Source organism: Cupressus sempervirens, chromosome 1 (assembly GCF_028749045.1).
Source record: "Cupressus sempervirens isolate cs-2001-9-10 chromosome 1, ASM2874904v1, whole genome shotgun sequence".
Taxonomy (NCBI): domain Eukaryota; kingdom Viridiplantae; phylum Streptophyta; class Pinopsida; order Cupressales; family Cupressaceae; genus Cupressus; species Cupressus sempervirens.
Window position 1 is genome coordinate 59,868,433 of NC_143118.1, and position 21,285 is coordinate 59,889,717.

Genomic DNA, 21,285 nt, shown 5'->3' on the forward strand with positions numbered 1-21,285 from the left:
ACTTAGACTTTTGTTAGTCTACATACCTGATGCTTCTTTCTTGCAAGCCGAAAACCTTGAGGTTGAGACATGTACACTTCTTCCTCCAAATTTCCATTGGGGAAGACAATATTCATGTCTATTTGGTAGACTTTCTAGCCTAATTGAATTGCAATGGCAAAACTAAATAGATGGTGCTCCATCTTTGTTGTAGGAGCAAAGGACTCCTCATAGTTATTACTTTCTGTGTGAAAGATCTCAATTGGATTTGACTGAGGTTCTGAAATTTGTCTGAATTTTTCCGAGTTTGCTGAATGTTTTTGGTCTTTGTGCAATATCTGATCTTTTTGGTTTTCAAGTTTTTTGATTTTTTGTGGTTTCTCAACAACAGGAATTACAAAGCTTGGAAATTGCAAAAAAATTATTGAAAGAAACTTGCTACTAATAATTCACACCACAGCGAATGAATCTGATTCTGTTTATTTCAATAATGTCTAAGATAACCATACCAGGATGGATGGATCTGAAGTTGACTGAATAGGTACAAATTATAAATGTACGGTTGACACTGTCTGATCTGTAGTCACTGTTGTTACTGATCTGCTGCTGGGGGCCTCAATTTCCTGATTTTTATGGGGTCTGCTGTTGACATAACTCCACATCCAGCTAGGAGGTAATGTGACTATGGGTGGCCCTGGATGCTCCATAAATGATTGGAAAAAAATGTCTGACCATTGCTATGCAACTGATAAATGTATTCTGCCTAAATCAGTCTGATGTAGTGATATTCTCCGAAAGTAACATTAGCTCTTGCCTGGAGTTGTACGGCCAAGGAAAGAAAGTCTGGAGTGTGTGAATTCTACCCTTCAGACTTTGATCTGCTAATATAAAAAATCTGATATGTCCTTTAGCCAATCTGACATCAAAATCCTTATCCAGATTTACTTTCAATCTGATTCAACCTCTAATTTGCAATGTAAACTGACACCAAGAAAATTGAGGTTTCATGCAACTCTCTATACCTTCAAGAGTTTTCATTTCTGGAAGTCTATTTGCCGCTCAAACCCTTTACAGAGCCCAAACTTCAATATGCTATTCTGAAAACCAATAACCTGGGTGATCAAAATCAAACCCGAAAGCTCTTTCTATCTCTCTTCATTTCCTTCAATTGGTTCAAATCTAACTAGGGCTTAACACAATTTATTTTAAAGTTCTTTTTATAATACTTTATTTTATTTTGTTCTCCTCTAGGAAATTCAAACTCTAAGGCTTTATTTTCCATGAATAAGAATGCGCCCCCCCTTTTAAATCAAGCTTGCATGGAGATGGGGGTACTTGTTTGCTTAGGGTAATGGTACAGCTACTGGTGTGGGTACGGCTATTTTTCAAAATAGGGGACATGAGTACTTCAGCATTCCAATTTTTTCAATATATTATAATTTAATATTTATAGAACATCTGCAGATACGAGAGTCATGGCAATGGTTTTTTAAAAGAACAGCGTTAAAGCTGGCAGATGTTAATGTATTGTTTTCAGTTTCAGATTTGCATTGTGTTTGTAATAGTAATATATTCTAAGTGTTTAGATGCATGACAGAGAAGGCAGAATTTAAACATGAACAAGAAGATCATAAATTATATAACAATGACATATTGCAAATTATAAACTTCTGACTTGAACTGTGATGAAGTTTATTATTAATTAATTTTATATCAAAGTTTCCAACTGATTACGTGATTACGTATTGAATCAAGCTTGATAAACAAGAAGCTGATACACAAACAAAAAACCGAAAGTAAAATTAGAAATCTTAATCAAAGTTCTTACCTATGATGCTCACCACTGAGCACCCGGTGCATGGCTATATGTACCTGGTACTTGGGTACATGGGTACGCATCCAAGGGTTGTGGGTACACGTACCCATGCAACATAGTTTTAAATATTAAATGTAAGTCCATTAACTAGGTAATTATGCCATATGGCCTTTTATTATTTATTATAACATAAAGTGACTGCATAAGTTCACTTAAATATTGATTTATTTAAATCAAGCTTTAGGAAGTACTATATTATTTCTAATCAAGCTTTAGGAAGTACTACATTATTTCTAATTCATACATAAACTAATTATCTGGACTCCAAACTGAAATTTGAGTGATGCTACTAGTCCAAGGATGTCAGTTGAGTGTTGTAGGCAAATTGATAGTCTCCCCTTTAAAATAGCGATCCTCCAAAAAAAAAAGGAGCTGCAACCAAAGTCTCCAGAGTGATGTTGGAGGTTTATTGATGGGCTCTGGCCAACATGCAGCCAACCCCTAGAGTGTAGAGATCTTGTAAAATTTAGGAGACTGTCCCAAACTACTCAAAACCTTAGTTGCCGATTCGGGCACGTGAATTGGATCCTTGGATTCATGAAAAAGTATAATTCCAATTATGATTTGTAAGGGTTCGTGTGTATATATATACAAAAAATAAGAGAGCAAAATGAGAGCGTGAAATAGAGAGAAAATTTGAGGTAATATTTATTTGGATGTTGAATAAAAGAGTCGTTTTAGGGTTAGAAGGCAAAAAATATATTAAAAAAGTCATTAAATAAGTTAGAGCCACTGAAAACCTTGGTTTGCTCGGATCATCAAGGATTCTTGTTGGATTTGTGCTGATTCAGGCAGGATCCTTGTTTTACATAGTGGATTCATTTGGATTCGTGGGCCCACAAATCGACACGAATCCACATGTGTAAAACAAGGATCCTACCTGAATCAGCATGAATCCGGGCACAAATCCGAATCCAGATCAGACCCGGACCCGAATCTAGCCTCCTGGGCATGGATTTAGTTACTAGGCTCAAAATAGCTCATAAAGCACTTGCATAGCTCCACAAATCTTAGGATGGGTCGACTATGCATACTATTGATTATGGAAACCCATATTATAGGTCAACCCTCTACTATTTGCTGGATAGTCTATGGAAGTGACATTACTTTACGAGTACACTTTTATGACCAACATGCTTTGTACTTGCCAAATGTATTATCAACTATGTAGTTGATTTTGTAAACCCATTTGCAGCCGATACGCTTCACCTGGGTGGAAGATTTGAAAGAACTAAAGTCTTATTTTTATTATTCAGTTTCCATAGTCTTTTACCATTTAGGTTTTCCATTTGCTTGTGCAAACTCTCAGGACCTGTAAATTCCTTTATGATTGGCCATAAGAAGGATATTTATTGTGTTCTTGCTCTTGCCTATGGATGATCTACCCTTAGTGAGGCTTTCAAACTAGTTTGGTCTCTTTCTAGAAAACCTTTTCATCCAAATTAGTGTTTCCATGATCACTTGGACTGCTCATTTTTATGTTGTTCAGATGCTGATGTAGATCGTCAACAAGAAAATTGTCTAACATTGTTACCTACCTAGGAAATTCATTGTGCTCAAAACCTTCCTTCCCTTTAGGTTCAGCCAGCCAAAGTTGAACTCTAGGATTGTTAACCTCAAAAGACTAATAATCAGGTTTCTTGATCTTTGAGGAGTGCTGGAAGGGATTGGTCGACTTCCTCATCAATCAAGATATCCTTGTTGAGAGGACACCAAATAGTGTCCAGGGAAAGATCTAACAACCACAAGCCAAAGAGCAAAGGAAGAAAGAGAGGGACCGACAAAGGTCCTGAGTAGTAGATGATAGTGAAGAACAACCAATAGAAGTTAATCAACCAATTGGAAGTAGCCCAAAATTGAAGGATAATCACCAGGTGAGAGGGGATTTGAGATTGCCTGCTAGTAGCTCTAGGGGTGGAGGACTATCGTCTGTCCGTAGGAGCTTTCTGAGGTCTTAGTCTCAAGGATCTAGTGTGAACAGCATTAGACTGGTCCAGTGAACACTTGGTGCCTCTGGTGGAGGTGACCAACGGAAAGAAGGAAGTGATGAACTGATCAAAACCATGAACCAAGGGAGATTGAAGCTGCAAAGTATGATCGCAAAGATGCGTGGCCTCAAAGATGTAAAGTGCAAGACATTGCTAGTTTGCGTATTTGAAGAAAGAAGTTAAGGGTTGGCAATCTTTGAAGCGACAATGGAATCTCCCTCATATCTCATAATAAATAGGGCAATGGAATAAGAAGTGTGACTCTGTCTCGACCAAATCTGTATTGCAAAGCTGACAGATTCGATCTCTGGAGTCTGTTGTGTGGTCGGTTTGGAGGCAAAGCCGATGGGAGTGTTAGAATATATAGTCCACCAATATAACTAATGGGTGGGGGAGGGGTTGAATCAGTTAACCAACTAATATCACAATTATCAACTTTATTAAACTTCAACCATATGAGCAATATAATCATAAACCACAATAAAATACTCATGCACAATAACACCAAATATGTCAACTAGGGAAACCCTTGATCAGAGGGAAAACCTTAATGGGGATGGTACCCACAAGATGTACTAATATAAATATTCTCTGTCAGAGGATGGGCCCTATTAAGAGTCTATAACAACATTCAATACATATCAGCGCCTGTTAGGAGACTTTGAATACTTGTTAGGAGTTGTGCCAACCCTGTTAGGAGTTGTGCCAACCCTAATAGGAGTTTTGGAAGACAGATGAACCCACTCTCCAAATAGCTTCAGGGGCAAGACCAATGAACCCACTGTCCAAATGATCTTTGTATTATTCCTTGTAGAATAATAGAAATGAATAGTACTGCTCCTTCCTCTTTCTTTGTCCTGTCAACCAGACTTCTACTCCTTTAACTAGATCACAAATCTCGCATTCACCAAACACTCTGCTCCTTTTTGCACTTCAAATTCAATACAATGATTACGTCTATATTACAAAGGGAAACATCTTTATTTTATACCGTATCTTCAAAATTCCTTGAGTCGGCCTTGAGGCTTTCCCAATTGATTATAGTAAGATAATTAATTAATTCATAGTTACAATATTTCTGTCGTCTCACTTCTATACAACTTCTCACATGTGCGACACTGGGGCTTGTGCATTCGCTAATATCATCATCAGACTGTCTTATGTCACTGGCTGACCGCGCATCTCTAGATTATATCTTTGTTAGAAGATATAATACAAACATCAGAAACTGCTTCTTAGGTACTCTATCTCTGTACTACTCTCTATGAATCAGGCATATCTTCCATACATCTTTGATTCCGATACTGTGCATTGAACCTTAACATCAGGACACCGTATAGAACATATCCATGAACACGCATCACCAAACAATCAAAACATTGTCTGATCTCTGCTACTGCTCTGTCAATCTTCATAGACTTATTGCTATGTTGAAATCAATGACAAACACAGTGATGAATGCAACATGTCAATTATGCTAACAATCTTAGCAAGTGTTCTAGCAATGCTTAGGATGCTCCTCCAAATGAAATCATCAACATTCATGCTAACAAAGCCCACCCTTAAGGACCCTAGGGGGATACGTAGAGCATGGGTCCAACATCGGTCAATATAGGAAGGACGAAAGGTCAATGTAGTGCTTAACATAGAAGGCCATCCTGGTATAGAGACCCCTTAAGGGATCGATCCATGTCGTGTGGATATAATACTTGAAGATGTCCATTTGAATGTGTCCGTTCAACTCCAACTAGGTAGGAAGGAGATTAAAGGGGGCATCCAACAAATACTAAGATGGAGGGAGACAACCAATCTCAATACCAATAGAACCAAGAAGAGCTGAAGTCTGTGCATACCAGCAACAGGTCTAACCGGTAGGATCAGTCATCATGATCGCCTCTAAGGATTGATACGCCAAGTAAGAATATCTGTCTTGACCCTCAGCAAAATCAACAAACCCATGAAGCTGGTGAAGGAACTAGGTCAGGTCGAAGATGGTCCCAAGCATGAAGGTGTGAGCACCAAACTTGGCCACAATGATACTAGTGGGGGTAGTCAGATGACACTTGATGATGCATCGAAGGAGGGTTTGAACAAGCTCAACATACATCTAGTCAAAAGTAAGAAGGGAGGAGCCCCACACCACAAAACCATAAACAATAGTCATTCTAATTAGGGAGTCCATGAGGGACATCTTGGACCTGGTATCTTGAAAATGGTGTTGAAAACACTGTCACTCAAAAAAAGAAAGGGAGCTCAAACCTTTGTTCACTCGGGGCTGCATGGCTAGTCTCATACTGAAATGGGGTCCAGAGAATCTAACACCCAAATATGTTCAAGTAGATGAAATCTCGGTCTCCATGCCATGGAAGAAGAAGTGCAAATGAGAGTTCTTTGAACACTTGAAGAGCATAACCTGAGCCTTATCCAGATTAATTGTAAGTTGGCTTGAGTCACAAAAGGAAGCAAGGACAACCAAAATGGTGGAGGCCTTCAAGAGAGGAGGCCAGAAGGACTTTGTCATCAACATAAAGAAGGATGAAAATCAAGACGTGGTATAGATAGCAACTATTGTTGGGGAGCAAGAAGTCCCTGAGGAAAGCCATGAGCTTGTTAATGTAGATGTTGAATAAAGTGTGGGGAAAGCAGACAACCCTGCTTCACCCTGATAGTGCTTTAAATAGGTTTGGAGGATTCCTAAGGGTTCCTGAACTAGTCAATGACACACTCACCTAATCTCATAATAGCAATCACGTGAATCTCAAGAATCCCAATATCCCGGAGTCTCTGAAATAAGGCCACTTGAGAAACAATGTCGAAGCTTTGCAAAATCCACAAAGCAATAGTAAATCTTCATCGAGCGGTGTCTAGCCTCCTCAATGATAGCCTAAAGACTCAAGATTTGGTCCATACTCTAAAAGTTTTTCTTGAAACCGGCCTAGCCTCTAGCCTGACAATGTCGTCTGTCAAGTTCCTTGGAGAGAATAATATGTAGAATAATAGCATAGAGTTTAACAAAGGTGTGACCGACCATGATGGCCCTATAGTTATCGAGGTTCGAGGCTAACATGACTTTGTGGATCAGATGGATGATATGCTGTGACTAAGAGGAGGAAAAACTAGTACAAGCAATTCTTTTAAAGAGCAAAATGAAGAAAGAACCCAAGACAAAAATACCCATCTTGAAGAGTTTTGCTTGAAACACTTCCTCATCAGCTCCTCTTCTACTATGCATGAATCTAATAGCCTCGCATATGTTGGTGAAGGTGAAGTGATGACAACAAGAATTGGGTGTAAGGTAGATGGGGGGCTGGTTGGTATTGTTGTAGAGGGTGGAGGTATGAGAGGCAAGAGCATAAAAATCCAAGGAGGAGGGGGCAAGAGGTGGTAGGGAAAGGGGTGTGCCAAAAGAACTAGGGGGACAACAAAAGGGAGGCGCAAAAGGACCTACATTGCAAGAGGTAAAAAGAGCACTTCTTACAATGGAGAAGGCGACAATAGGAGAGCCTTAATTGGGGGAATGAAGGGGTCTGGGAGAAGAAAGTGATACAGACCATGTAGCGAAAGCGATCTAGTCATCATCAAACCATTGGTTCAGAGGGAATGAATTGGAGCGGTGGGGAAACAGAGGACGATAAAGTCCTCAATTGGCAAGGCGGTCAAACATGGTAGAGGTGTCAATGAAGAGCAACTGGTGAAGACATTGTTTGAGGTGGGAGGTGAGAAGGTCACGATCAACATCGACAAAGGAGAAAATGATGCGAGTGGAAAATGACATAGGGGATGGGTGGGAGGGTGGGGAGTGGCGAGAGCGGTGGGAGGTGTCGATGGCGAGGCTGAGAAGGGAATGATTAGCTAGGGGGAGACAAGAGACAGAGAAGCAGCTAATAGGGGAAAACTGTAATGTCCCATTTACGGCATTTACTCATTCGCCTTCTTATTTGTATCAGTTTTTATAATAATCAATACTATATCCTTCTCAACATTTGATATATATATATATATATATATATATATATATATATATATATATATATATATATATATATATATATATATATATATATATATATGGTATTTCATAGAGACGTGTCCTTTCATTAATATTAATTTAATTAGGTAATTATATTATATATTGTTATAGTAATTATATATGATTATTAATTATTTATAACAATATTATTTTAATATATACCAAAGATATAATTGTCATACAAGTATATATTAATTATCTATGGTATGGTATTTAAATATCTAAGTATATATATAGATATATAATAATATTCATATATATATATATATATAGTTGGTATTTATAATTATATTATTATGATATACTTTATATTTGCATCTTAGTATAATTATAATATTTTTATACATTATTGATTATTTTAATATTATAAACTTTATGTATAATACTTATCTATTATTTGATTTATATGTCAAAATGGGGATCACAAAAACCGACAAGCGGTAAGCTTGGAGGCTCACATAATTGTAGTAAATGGCGGCCGTATTGAGTTAGAGGGTCAGCCCTATCATTGAAGATGCACTATAAACCCATAGAGTGAGGATCCAACTCTGTAGTGCACACTGAATCAGTCACCCTACCATGGAGTTTTGTAAGTCTTTGGTCCTGGCTCTGAAATCCCCAAAATAATGATGTCACAGTAGAGAACCTGCTGATATAACCCTGCAAGTCAGCATATGGGCCCTCCTAAGAGCTGTGTATAGCATAAGGTGAGGTGGAGGGTTGAAAATAGTAAATTGCCATGAAGATGTCATTGGTAGAAAAGCCTTCCATTTGAATACGGATCCATAGGAATCTAGCGAAGATGTCAGAGTATTTAATAGATGACGTAGGGAGTTGTGAGTAACTAAGGCCAATTGACACACTTAGCTACCCAAACCACCATGGAAGGGTTAACACAACAGAAGCAAACACAAAAGAGAACAGCACCATAGAGAGAGAGAACAATATTCTTTATTGATTCATGAAAATACCATCATACATGCCTAGTTGTTAGGCCTTTTGGGTTACGGCCAGATACAAAATACATTCAAATCCAAGATCTAGCTTCAAGTTCAGATTTCCAGAGACATGCTTTCAATTTCCTATCCTCTTTCTATCATCTATATTCCTTCAAGATGGATCAATAATAATCCCTAAAGACTTCACCACAACCCCTACTTATACCAATCTAAGCCACAAGTCGTCCTAGAATGTTAAGAACTAAATAAACCTAACATTAAATACTTGAAGAGCCACAAGTTGACCTCCAACATAAATTAAATGTCTAAAATCGATACCCGAGCAAAATCGCAATATCTCCTAGCCCCGATTGAATTAGAATTTGTGCATCAAATTGAAGGTAGTACTTTAGGTCCTCTACAACCCTTAAGTTCGCAAAGGCTAATTCACCAGGGATAAGTGTGCATCCATGCTGAAAGTTAAGCATAGAAACCCATCACGCAAATTGTCAGAAATCGATACCCTAGGAGAATTGTCATATCTCCCAACTTATAATGAATTAGGACTTGCGCCTTTGACAAAAGGGAGTACTCTAGGCTCTCTTCAGTACCTGAAATTTTCAGCCTCTAACTCATTGCGTAGAATTAGTTACACAGCTCGCATTAGGCACACATAAACTAGAAAAACACAGCTCCAACAGCAAAGCAGAATCGGCTCAAACCTTAACATGATAACTCCAATCTCTTTGTGCACATAGGACAAGGTTCCCTAGTGTGTCTCCAACGCTCGGCAACTACTGAAAGCTCGGCAATGCAAGACATTGCAACTTGGCAAAACTAGGAAAAAGTGAGAACATGTAGGACAACAGTGCAACCCAGGATGCTCCTACATCAATAGAAGTTATGCAAATAAGGTGGTCCCTAACGAGACAAGCCACCCCACCAGACCCCTTTACCCCACCCGAGAATCTGACCTCATCTTTGTAAAAAGACAACTACTAGAAATTTGGGATACCAAGAATTGGGCGGACAAACTCTCATGAGTCTCGGTAACAAAGACAATGTTGGTGGAATTGATAAGACCTAACAAGGACCATAAAGTACCGTTGTTTTTCCATAGGAATCTAGCGAATATGTTAGAGTATATAATAGAAGTCATGCAAATAAGGTCGTCCCTAACGAGACAAGTGACTCCACTAGACCCCCTGACCCCACCCAAGACCAAACACCAACTGCAATAATAGGACCAAACACGCACAACCAAGCTTGGTGTGCAAACTAGGAGAGCAACTCGAACTTGAGTGTTAGTAGGTCCGCTATAAATGCCAAGAGCCTCCATTCTTTGCGTGTATATATATAGACTAGCATCTTCTACGAACTTGGCTCAATCAGGGTTTTGTCTTATGGACACTTGCAATCTATTTACTAAACAAGTCCGTCTGATAAGTGATTATGTAGTGTTCCTTTCTCGGGCTTATGGAGGAATGTTTGGACTATTATTCCATTCTTGCTTATTTACTATGTCAAATGAATATGAATTGACCAAGTAATGGAAGATGAAGGAATATAAATGTGATCTCTCTTATATATTAAATGGAGAATATATGCACAAGGGCAGTTAACTGATAATTGCAAAGTCTGATACATGATTATGATGCATACAATATGTTTTATATGGTAATTGTAATGTTTGATATGCAATTGGTCTATACAATGCAAAAGATGAATTCTATCACTATGTTTTATATGGTAATTGTAATGTTTGATATGCAAAGGAAAACCTAGGAGTTAGGCAAAAGAAAACATGGTGGGTTTTCCAATAAACAAATCAAAAGGACCAACTAACAAGACTGCTCAGCCCTTCTTCTCTTTGAACTCTGCAAGATTTAGGTGGGTGCACCTAGGAATTTATGGCTCTTTGCAGTTGACACTTCTAAATATAAATTCCAATTTAGCAGATGAGTATGCCCTATCTTCTTCTAATTCAGGAGTTTGGAAGGACAATAAGAGGTGGCTAATTCTCATTACCTCTAAAACTCTGAATCAACTGTGGGCTTAAACGTTAAACTCATAATACTGAAAAATAAAGGATTTGATTGATTAATTTTTTACTGTATAAGTTTCTCCCAGAATCCATCAGCTTTAAAATGTAACTGGTGCCTTATCTATTGGGCTATACCTCACATGAAGTTGACACAAATGACTAGATCTATCCTATCACTTTGTGAAGAAGGAAAACAATACTCAATTTTAGATCTCATTCTTATAACAATCTTTTTTAGACAACCTTCAATCCATCCATGCTCATATTAAGCATTTACATAATCAGTAGATTATCAGCAAAATATGAACAAAAATATAACTAAAAAGAATTATAACTGAAACTTAATAGACATTGTCATCAGGTTCCAGCAAATTGAGAGCAACACAAGAAGAGACAAGATTTCAATTGAGTAATAAAATTGCAAGTGCTTTTTCTATTATTTCCTTTGAAAATTATACAATTTAGTGTCATCCTTTGCAAGAAAAAGACTCCATACTGACTCAGCAATGTAACCTTTTATATTCCATTAATGGCTTCTCTGAAACAAAGTACAGACATACAGCTTTGGATCGATTCCAAAAAATAAAAGTAGATGTTCATTTACTAATGAAAACTCAGACCCTCCTCTAGCATTGGGAACTCATTTATATAGGATGAGTTACAACAAGCTTCAGGCGTAGAGGGAAATGAACAAAACACAGTTACATAAGAGACAAAACCCGCTTTAGAAAACCCACGAGACAGTTGAAAAGAGTGCATGTGGAATAATCTGAATATTCTGAAAGTAGTTCCAATGGTTTGTTGTATAGTTATATCCACAGTGGGTGAACCACAAAGGTAAAGTATCCTATTATGATTATTACTTATGTCTTTGCAGACTCTCAACCTCTATACCCTACTTACCCAGCTCACTATATCAGGATAGCAAGCTGGGTAAGGATAAAATACCCTATACCCCCTCACCCCCTCACCCTTCCCATATCCCTCCTTACATGTGGAATAATCTGAATATTCTGAAAGTAATTCCAATGGTTTGTTGTATAGTTATATCCACAGTGGGTGAACCACAAAGGTAAAGTATCCTATTATGATTATTACTTCTTTTTTGGTAATTATTTACTGCCAATCATACTTCTTTTTTGGTAATTATTTACTGCCAATCATACTAACTGTCGGTGTTCTCAGGTGGGGCAGGGGGCTCTTCTACTTTATCTTTCTCGGGTTTTGCAACAACTTCTTGTGCCTTATCTCTCTCTCCTTCGGGTAGTGGGGCCACCTTTTCCTCTTCCTTTTCGCTTTGATTTGATCCTCTGATTTCTTCGGTTAGTAATTTGATGTCCCTTTCCTCAACCGCCTCTGATGTTTTATCTTCACCTTTCTGTGCTGTTTTGGGACTACCTTTTCTATCTCTTCAATTGTTACCTGTACACTGTTGTCAGCAAATTCTAACTCTTCAGTGACTGTTGATTTGTCTTGTCACTTATTCTCTGCTGTCATCTGTGGTGATTCTGATGTTGAAATATACTTGGCTATCCATTCATCATAAATTAAATCATCAGGCCAGTCAAAACTGAGGATTTCTTTCTCTTTGCAAGAGATATCTTCCCATTTATTTTTCAATTGCTTTACCTCAGAGATGAAAAACTTATAAAACCTTCTGGCCTCCATCAGATCTGCTACAATTTCTATGAATAAACCATTGTCATCATTATTTATTATCTTACTTACTTTATCATTTAGCACAGCAAGAGTATCTTCATCGAAATCTGTTAGTGTCTTTATCTCATGATTATTTGCAAACACTGAAGGAAAGAATGCACATGCTTTGTTTTGACACTTCGAGATACAAGACCTTATCTGCCTCTGCAGCAATTCCCTGTTTATATCACACTCTAACAAGTCAGTTACTTGATCATATGTTCTTTCAGCATGATAATCATCATTTTTCTTATCAACTATATTGAAACACATTTCAGTGACTGTCTCGTCTCTTTCAATCCATTTATTTAAGATTTTACTCGACTTATCTTCATTATCACTAGGAAATTTGATTATAGAGAGCAATTTGGTTATCATATGATGCAGTCATCTGGTATCAATCTCAAATACAAAATGTAACATTGTATTTCTTATCTTCTCCTCATATCTTTGCCATGTTTCTATTTGCACAACTTTGAGCATGGCTCTTTCCTCTTCTACATCCTCTCTAGAGAACTCTTCCCGATGCAAAGGGGTTTCAGGGATCTCAACTATGATTGCAGGTGAAGATCCAATCATTCCTTGGGATGACTGTACTACTTCTGACAGACGAACTTGTTGTCCTTTGTGTTGAACAAGTTCAGTTTCAACTCTTAATCTTCTCCTAATTTCCTCTTTGTAGGCTGGCAGAACTTGCTCATATTTCATATGTAATTCATTCATGACTTTTTTCTGTTTTCTTGCTGTGGCTAATGCAAAATTTGCTGCCTTAGCATTCATTTCAGCAGCTTCATCATTAGGAGTATCTTCTACCCTTTTTACAATTAAACTCCCTGTTAAATTTGGTTTAGAAGGCTCAGAGGAACGAGACCTATTCCCTTTTTGCAATGACCAAATTACTAGAGCAGCATGATCTTCACTATACTTCACACCCTTTGGTGCTCTTCTGGCTTCATCTTCATTTTTATACATTGTATTCATTTCTTTTCTCATTGCATCGAAGACCATTGCATCAGCAATATCCCAATTAGGGAGGAGTTGCAGCCCAGCTCTCCTGATCATCTCTCTTCTCTCCTCTGGAGTTATGAAATTCTTACATCATTTCATCTTTTATTTCATCCTTTACAACAAAGTCCTCTTTATTAGGTTGCTTTGCTTGTCTCTTCTGCCATCTTTCTCAATTTAGCAATATTTGACTTCCATGCAAATTGAAAGAAAACCCTAGATATTACAAAACTGTCATCTGATAAAAACTTATGGCTGGCTTGCTTAATCACATGATCCAAATATTTACCTTTAAAATCATCAACAGTCAACTCCATGCTTGGTATAGGAGACTCCTTCAATGTCCCTTCCTCTAACTCAGTTGAGGTAACAAAAACATCACCTTAGTTTCCAAGTTGTTCCATTTTCTCAGCTGTGAGCTATTCATGTCCTAAGCGAAGGGGTGATTGGGATGGTGTGTACACTTGATCCTTGAACATGGAAGCTTCTCCACTGTTCTGCTTCTTGGATATATGCTTTGATGATTATACCTCAGATTGAGGTCTCTTATGGGCTGGGGAAACAGAGGCACATCAACATCACTCTTTTTTTTTTCTTGTCAGCATGCTCTTCCATTTTGACTATGTTATACCCTGGCTTCTTGTGGATAACATATTGTCTTGAGCCCACAACAGGAGTAAAAGCTAGTCTTCTCATGACTTCTCTTGATTGATCAGGGTATGTTCTAATCAAAAGAGACTTCTTCTGCAAAGGCACATCAACGTCACTCTTCTCTTTTCCTTTCTTGCATGCTCTTCCATTTTGACTATGTTATACCCTGTGTTCTTCTGGATAACATATTGTCCTGAGCCCACAATAGGAGTAAAAGCTAGTCTTCTCATGACTTCTCTTGATTGATCGGGGTATGTTCTAATCAAAAGAGACTTCTTCTCATTTAATGTATCCATTAATTCAACAAAGAAAGTCGTTAGCTTGTTTACCTTGTCAGCCATGGTTTTAGCATCTTCCAATGGGCTGTAATCTTTTTCAAAAGAATTCACAAACTCCAAAACCCTATAGTAAACCCTCCATTTCTCCTTTTTAACTTCTTGTTCTTGTAGGTTGAACTCATTACTTATGATGTCCTCAGGGTAATATATTCTGTGTTCACGAGCTTTTGCTTTTGTTCTTTTCTTGAACATTTCAAAAAATCCCTTAGTGTCAGAGAATCTTGCATGGGATGTTGCCATTTTATAAGGGTTTAAAAATTTATATAGGAAGATCCATCCCCCTTTTGTGACCGCAAATTGATGAGCAATAGTGCAATTAGGGAAGATTGAACCTCTTGATCTTCCTGCCAATTCAATTTCCTCCAAACCTCCTATTTGCCATAGGATCTCCGCTAGGCCAACCTTCAAAGGTACTTGGTATGGCAAAACATGAGCGGTTCCTTGAAACCCATATACTTTGAAAACTGTAGAAACTGGATATGGAATGATATCAGCCCAATTATGAGAAATTTTTAATTTTGTAGGTCAATCCATGGGTTTGATAAAATCTAACAACGACTTAGGAATTCTTGGATTCTCCCTAGTCAACAATATCCTTATCTTTGATGCGAAATACCTGTCAAATTTGACAAAGCTAGCCTCATGCACATCCCATAACATGTTTGCACTCCAAAGTTGGACAGGTAGAGATTCTTCTTTGTATTCTCTTGTTAATTGCATCTTTTTTCCAAAGTAGGTGGCTCCCTTATAAAGAAACATGTGCATTAACATGGAATACCATCTGAAAGCCTTTTCCATTTTCCCCTTTGCAATCCCAATCAATGCATTATGGATTTCTTCAGCTAAGAATGAAGCAAAATAAAAAATGACATTAACTCCAAAACAAGAAATTTGCACCATCATGTACATAAACCTAACATGCAAGGAATTCTGTTCATCCTCCCCAAAAATCCTACATAGATATATAAATATCTAGAGCACGAGAATTGAAAAATTCTTCCTTGAAAGGTTTTGGGGTTAATGCTGTGATCAACGTTGTATTCCCAATGGTCGCCAGAGGTTTTCACAGAGGTTCTTGCCTGACGTACACTCTCTGGGCTTGATACCCCTTTTCTAATTCTTGGAAATCAATAGCTTCATGATACTGAGAGAGAGGGTTCATCTTGAATACTTCTCCAATCTCTTTGGGTGTTATTTTTACCCGGCATTCTCCACATACTCCTCGTATTGACGTAGTGATTGGATCATACATCATTGCGACTGATGTCAAAAGGTCTGAGTCCATAAACAGTTCAAGAACAACTAGTTTCCCAAGGTCAAAATTCCATACGTTACCATGTGGGGTGAAGAGTTTTCTTTTTGAAAACCATTTTAAAAATAATTACAACGCGTTCTTAGTTGTGATTGCATCACGGGTCCAATTCCCCTATCATACCAACCCTCAGCTAGCTTTAGTCTTAGAGACACAGGGACCAACTTCCTCATTTGTGCCGCATCATTTATTGATTCAAATAATTGCTCCAAGAAATCATCATGGATGTTTCTATGTTGGTAGATTGTCTTTTCGAAGAAATCCTGTTTTGGAGGCATATTTGCGATAGACAAAGAAATCTATATCAATATCCTTTATAGAGATGAAAAATTGATACTTATTGCAGTAATCTAGTCAACTTTCTTGCTGAAACAACTCCTAATTTCCGTGGCATCAAATTCACTCTTTCCTTTTGCTCTACTTTGGCTCTTCAATTGATTCTTTTGTAGAATATTATGTTACCGATCCATTATATTTCCGCATCATGTCCACACGAGGAAACTTCAATTTACCATAAATGTTTTGCAGGAGCGGGTATGCATGCTTCACAAAATTTAAAAAATAGACCATTGATCTTTGTTGCATCTGACCGGCTTGATTAAATCTTATTGCTGACTGAAAATTCTGCACATTGATGTGGCAGTCAACCCAATCATGTCTTGCCATTTGGAAATTTTCTATCCTATTTTCTACCTTGCTATATTGGTAGTGAAATCTTGGGACATGCGTCATCTTGTTGCTATGTTGTTATGTTTAAAAATTTCGAAACTTCGAATAACGACATGCGTGGATCTATTTTGCATTGAACGATTCAAATCATTTTGGGTTCCTTAGTTGTATTTTACCATAGGTGGCCCACCTTGGACACGTGGCTTCATGTCGTTATATCGCCATGATTAAAAATTTGGCAACTTTGGATAATGACGTAATGACTACCGCCAATTTATATTTGATTTGACGAATGTGAGGAAAAACGCTTATACTAGTTTTGTATGGCTCACACGTACACGTGTCACTCTTTTGCTATGTCGCTATGTCTAATGTCCTGGTTACTTTCCATACCAACATAGTGACAATTGTTGATCTATATTCGATTAATGATTGAGAAAAAAACTGTTTTAATTTCAAGGTGAGGCCCACCTGGACACGTGGCTTGTCCTCGCTATGCTGCTTGCTTTATCTACTGAGCATCTTTTCATTGCGACAAAACGACATCCGTTGATCCATCCTTGCTCTGACGGTTTGGAAGTATTTCATTCTATTTCTTAGCTGTGGCCCACTGGGACACGCGTCTTTACGTCCTTATGTCACCATGCGTGAGATCCTTGTTACTTCTTGTCACGACATAGCGATGATTGTTGATTTCTAAACTGATCAACTGGGAATAATATTTGAGAACTGCTAATACTGAAATGCGAATGAATCACATTCTAACACCTATTGTCTCCTGATTGTGCCATTTCCTTTTGAGGCTTGCGAACCACTTGGTCCCACCTTATCCATGTGCCTTCATTTCGCTATGTCATGATGGTTAAAAAGATCGCACCTTCCTTTGGCGACTATGCAACCACTGCGGATTTGACCTGCATCCAACTGCTGACATTCAAACATTGATATCACTACACTCATGTGGACCCATTTGACATGTGTTGAATGGTGGCTTTGTTGCATTGTTTAAACAACTTGCAGCTTGGAATAGTGATAATGTGACTGTCTTTGATCTTCGTTCAGATCAAAAACTAAAAGTTGTTTTGACCGTCTTTGATCTTCGTTTAGATCAAAAACTAAAAGTTTGCATGCTTTACCGTTTCCTAGGGACCCACTAGACACGTGGCAGCTTTTCGCATTCTCTCATTGCTTAAAACCTAGGTATTTCTCCATAGTGACAATGCGACGTCTGTGGATCCTCAATTTGATCAACGATTTGGAAAAAACTTCAAAACATGGTTTGCCTGAGCTGTGAGTCAACTGTAGCGTGACAACTGTCCTATGATGATGTAACTTCCTTTAGAGGTTTATGGACCCACCACATTCACGTGTCATGCTCTTGCTATGTCGCTATGGTTAAAACAAGCACAAGTTCCCATAATGAAAAAGCGACGAGCATTGATTCTTTTGGCATCTGAGGGCTGAGGTTGATTGTTAGAGTTGTTGCATTTCTCTGGTCCCACTAGACAGGTGTCACAAGCTCGCTTTGTCGCAAAAAATAAAGAAATTGCACCTTTGCATAGTGACAATGCGAGAACCATAGACCTAAGATGAATCAAATGGTTACAAAAGAGCTCGTCCCTTGGGTTAACCAAAAGCAATTAAACAACATGCAGACAAAGCAAAATGTAACCGCAGGGAAAAATAAAACCAAGGATATAGAACAATAACCCCACATTTCGAAAATTAAAAACCAAGTTAAGTAAAATCTTAACAAGGGATAAATACAAAGCAAAGGGGTTTAAACCATTTTATCACACCTAGGGTTTAAAATTCCCGCCCTAGAAGAAAATAACAAGACCGTTGAAATTCAAAATTTGAATACCCTTTGAACACAATGCACTTAGAGAGGGGCTAAAACTATGCAATTGACATCTATTGCTTTTAGTAATATTGCGATATCTGATATATTTATGATATTATGCGTTGGGAAGGAAATCACTTGCAACGATTAGTGCTTAGTGTTGTCTCTGATTATCAATGAATACTTGCAGTTCAAGGGATGCTGTATCTGATATACAATCTGAACTGTGTGATCCCTTAGATGCTGTCTCTGATAGTTGGTTCTAAACAGAGTATATCCAAGAGGATAAGAAGAAACCAGGTAATATGTATTTGATACTGGAATAAATGATATCAGTTCCCTTTTTATAGATTGAATCAGAAAGCTTACAACTCTTCATGAGTAATGGGACATGACTCCTCTGAATAGTTCTCTTCGTAATAATGCCATTTAGTGTTAACTATTAACTTGTCTTGTAACTGCAGCATAGCACATGCCTCTTCACAACAATGATTACACGTAAGTCATTATCCTCATAATCTGTACACTAATCTCATTATCTTATAGAATATCTACTACATGACTACTTGTTTTCACGAGGCCATAATCAATAGCCGCTTCAGAATGTAGTTAACGTATTTTATACACTGCCACTGATGCTTGATAAATAACTGATACCAATTTTAATTACTCCTTCCTTACTGATTGGAAGGATGAAGGGATTGCATCTCTGACTATTTGATTGTCGTATGGGATATGGTTACTGTTACCATTTCATGTTCAATCCTTGTCTTCTAATTGTGGTTCCTCTCAGTGCACCCTCCATTATTTACACTGACTAGTTAATAGACCACTTCCACCATTTGCATCTCCGTAAATGATTTCAACTACTTTGGATTATGAATTGCTGTTTTCTTTCATAATCCTGTGTCAATTTTATAATTCACTATTGTGGTATTTAGCCATGGTGCTTTGATTAGGTTCATGTATAAGTTTCAATATTTAATTAAAACTTATTAGATCTTTTATTCATCCTAGGTTTGGATTTGGTGACACGACTAATTGTATATTTTGAGAATGTGATTATAGATTCTCTACATGAGAATGTGAATCTAGATTATATATATGAGAATATGAATATCAATATATATGTACTAACAAGAATGAAGAAAGAAAATGTATGTCATGGAAAAATCCCCGACTCTCAAAGATCTAATAGGATTCACCCCCATTGTGTATAATGTGAAGTCTACATAAAGGATTTAAAAGAACAAGAATAATGAATATATGAAATATGAATATCTTTTGAGTTTTGCATAGAGCTGCATATAGCTAAATGACGTGGTCCTGTTTGCTCACGTTGACTTGTGCCCTATGTTGGCTTCTGTTTTCCCTTCTGTTGTGTGTTTATTCTCCAGCTTCCCAGTGCATTTAACTTTTATTTTTAGGAATTTATGTTTTATGTGTGTGAGAGTTGGCACCTTTTGTGATGTAAGAAGGTTTCTCTTGTTCACACAACAGACAATAGCTGTCTACAAACCCAAATAACTATAACACAAGATTGCAAAAAGAAACAATTTCATGTTCTTCAATTTACCATCAATGTATATAATCCGTAACAATATGCTTACAATATTTACTCTTCCAATGGACACTGTCCCAGAGACCTTGTTCTTCCTTCTGCTTTCTATGAATGCTCTTATTCTTTCTTAAATCTGCACTTAATTCCTCCACATCTGTGAACAAACATTCAGTCAGAGATTATTTATTTTACTTCACCCTTGTTAAGGATCTAACCTAGATAATCCACAGGTCTAAGGGTGCAGATCATACCTGGCTCTTCTCCTTATATATTCTCAATGAATGGCATTTGTAATAATTTATATATGCTCTATAGGTGCCGGCGATCTGGAGGTAAATGTTTTAGTTTGTCCTTGACTAATTTTAGTTAGATCTAACTAACATTTGTCTTATAGTCACCGGCTTAGGGATAATTAATTACTAATTATATGTCAAGGGTTATGTCCCTTAAGGGACATTCCCTCTAAAGAGAATATATAGGCAGGTTATGAAAGCAGTTTGGAGACACACAGAAAACATACAGTCTGATCTTCAAGCTTTCTTCAAGGGTTATGTCCCTTAAGGGACATTCCCTCTAAAGAGAATATATAGGCAGGTTATGAAAGCAGTTTGGAGACACACAGAAAACATACAGTCTGATCTTCAAGCTTTCTTATTCCCACCGGTTCATAGCAGCAGTTTTATCACTCAAGTTTGTGAATATAATCAGGATCTGCAGTTGTCATATATATCCGCCTATATAGACCTGAACATATGAATTGTACCAAGGTTCATTCTAAGCCTAACTCGGTTTTGATCTTGAAGTCTGATTTAAGTCTCAGAATCTGCAGAACTGTACAACCCTCCCACTCTTCCCTTTTTTCCACCAAGGTTTTTTTTTTTCTTTTTTCCCCCTATTTTTTAAATATCAATTTGCCTGTGCAGCTCCACCCAAAATTGTTTGCTCTTGTTACACTTTTGCAGTCCAATACCCACTCAATCGATGTTTCTTGGCTTTTCACTTGGCACCTGCGACCTTTCGTTTCCTCTTTGCATTGATGCTGGGAGTTTATGACATCATTTGATGCATTCTGTTAAACATTACTGACTGCGGCTGTGTCCACACTTTGAATAAATTAACAGCTAAAATGATTAATTTTTCTGTCTCTTAGGCTTGGCAGTCGTCCAAATCCTGTTTCAAAGCTCCCATTTTGGGATGGGCAGGAAGGACATTGGCCCGGGTTGTAAAATTTGATTTTGTTTGCTCGAGTGCTTGTGAAGCCTTACGAGTTAATCAAATTTTTGAATAAGCATTTCTTTTCATAAGAGGATATCATTTTGTCAAAAAGCTCACGTGCCTGCCTATACTTTGACA

At 37.6% G+C, this 21,285-nt stretch overlaps 1 protein-coding gene across 1 annotated transcript in view; it reads left to right on the top strand.

The window, feature by feature from the left end:
* ALA3 (aminophospholipid ATPase 3) overlaps window positions 1–21,285 on the top strand; it is a 151,550-nt gene that overhangs the window by 80,963 nt on the left and 49,302 nt on the right. The gene's annotated exons all lie outside the window — the stretch shown is intronic.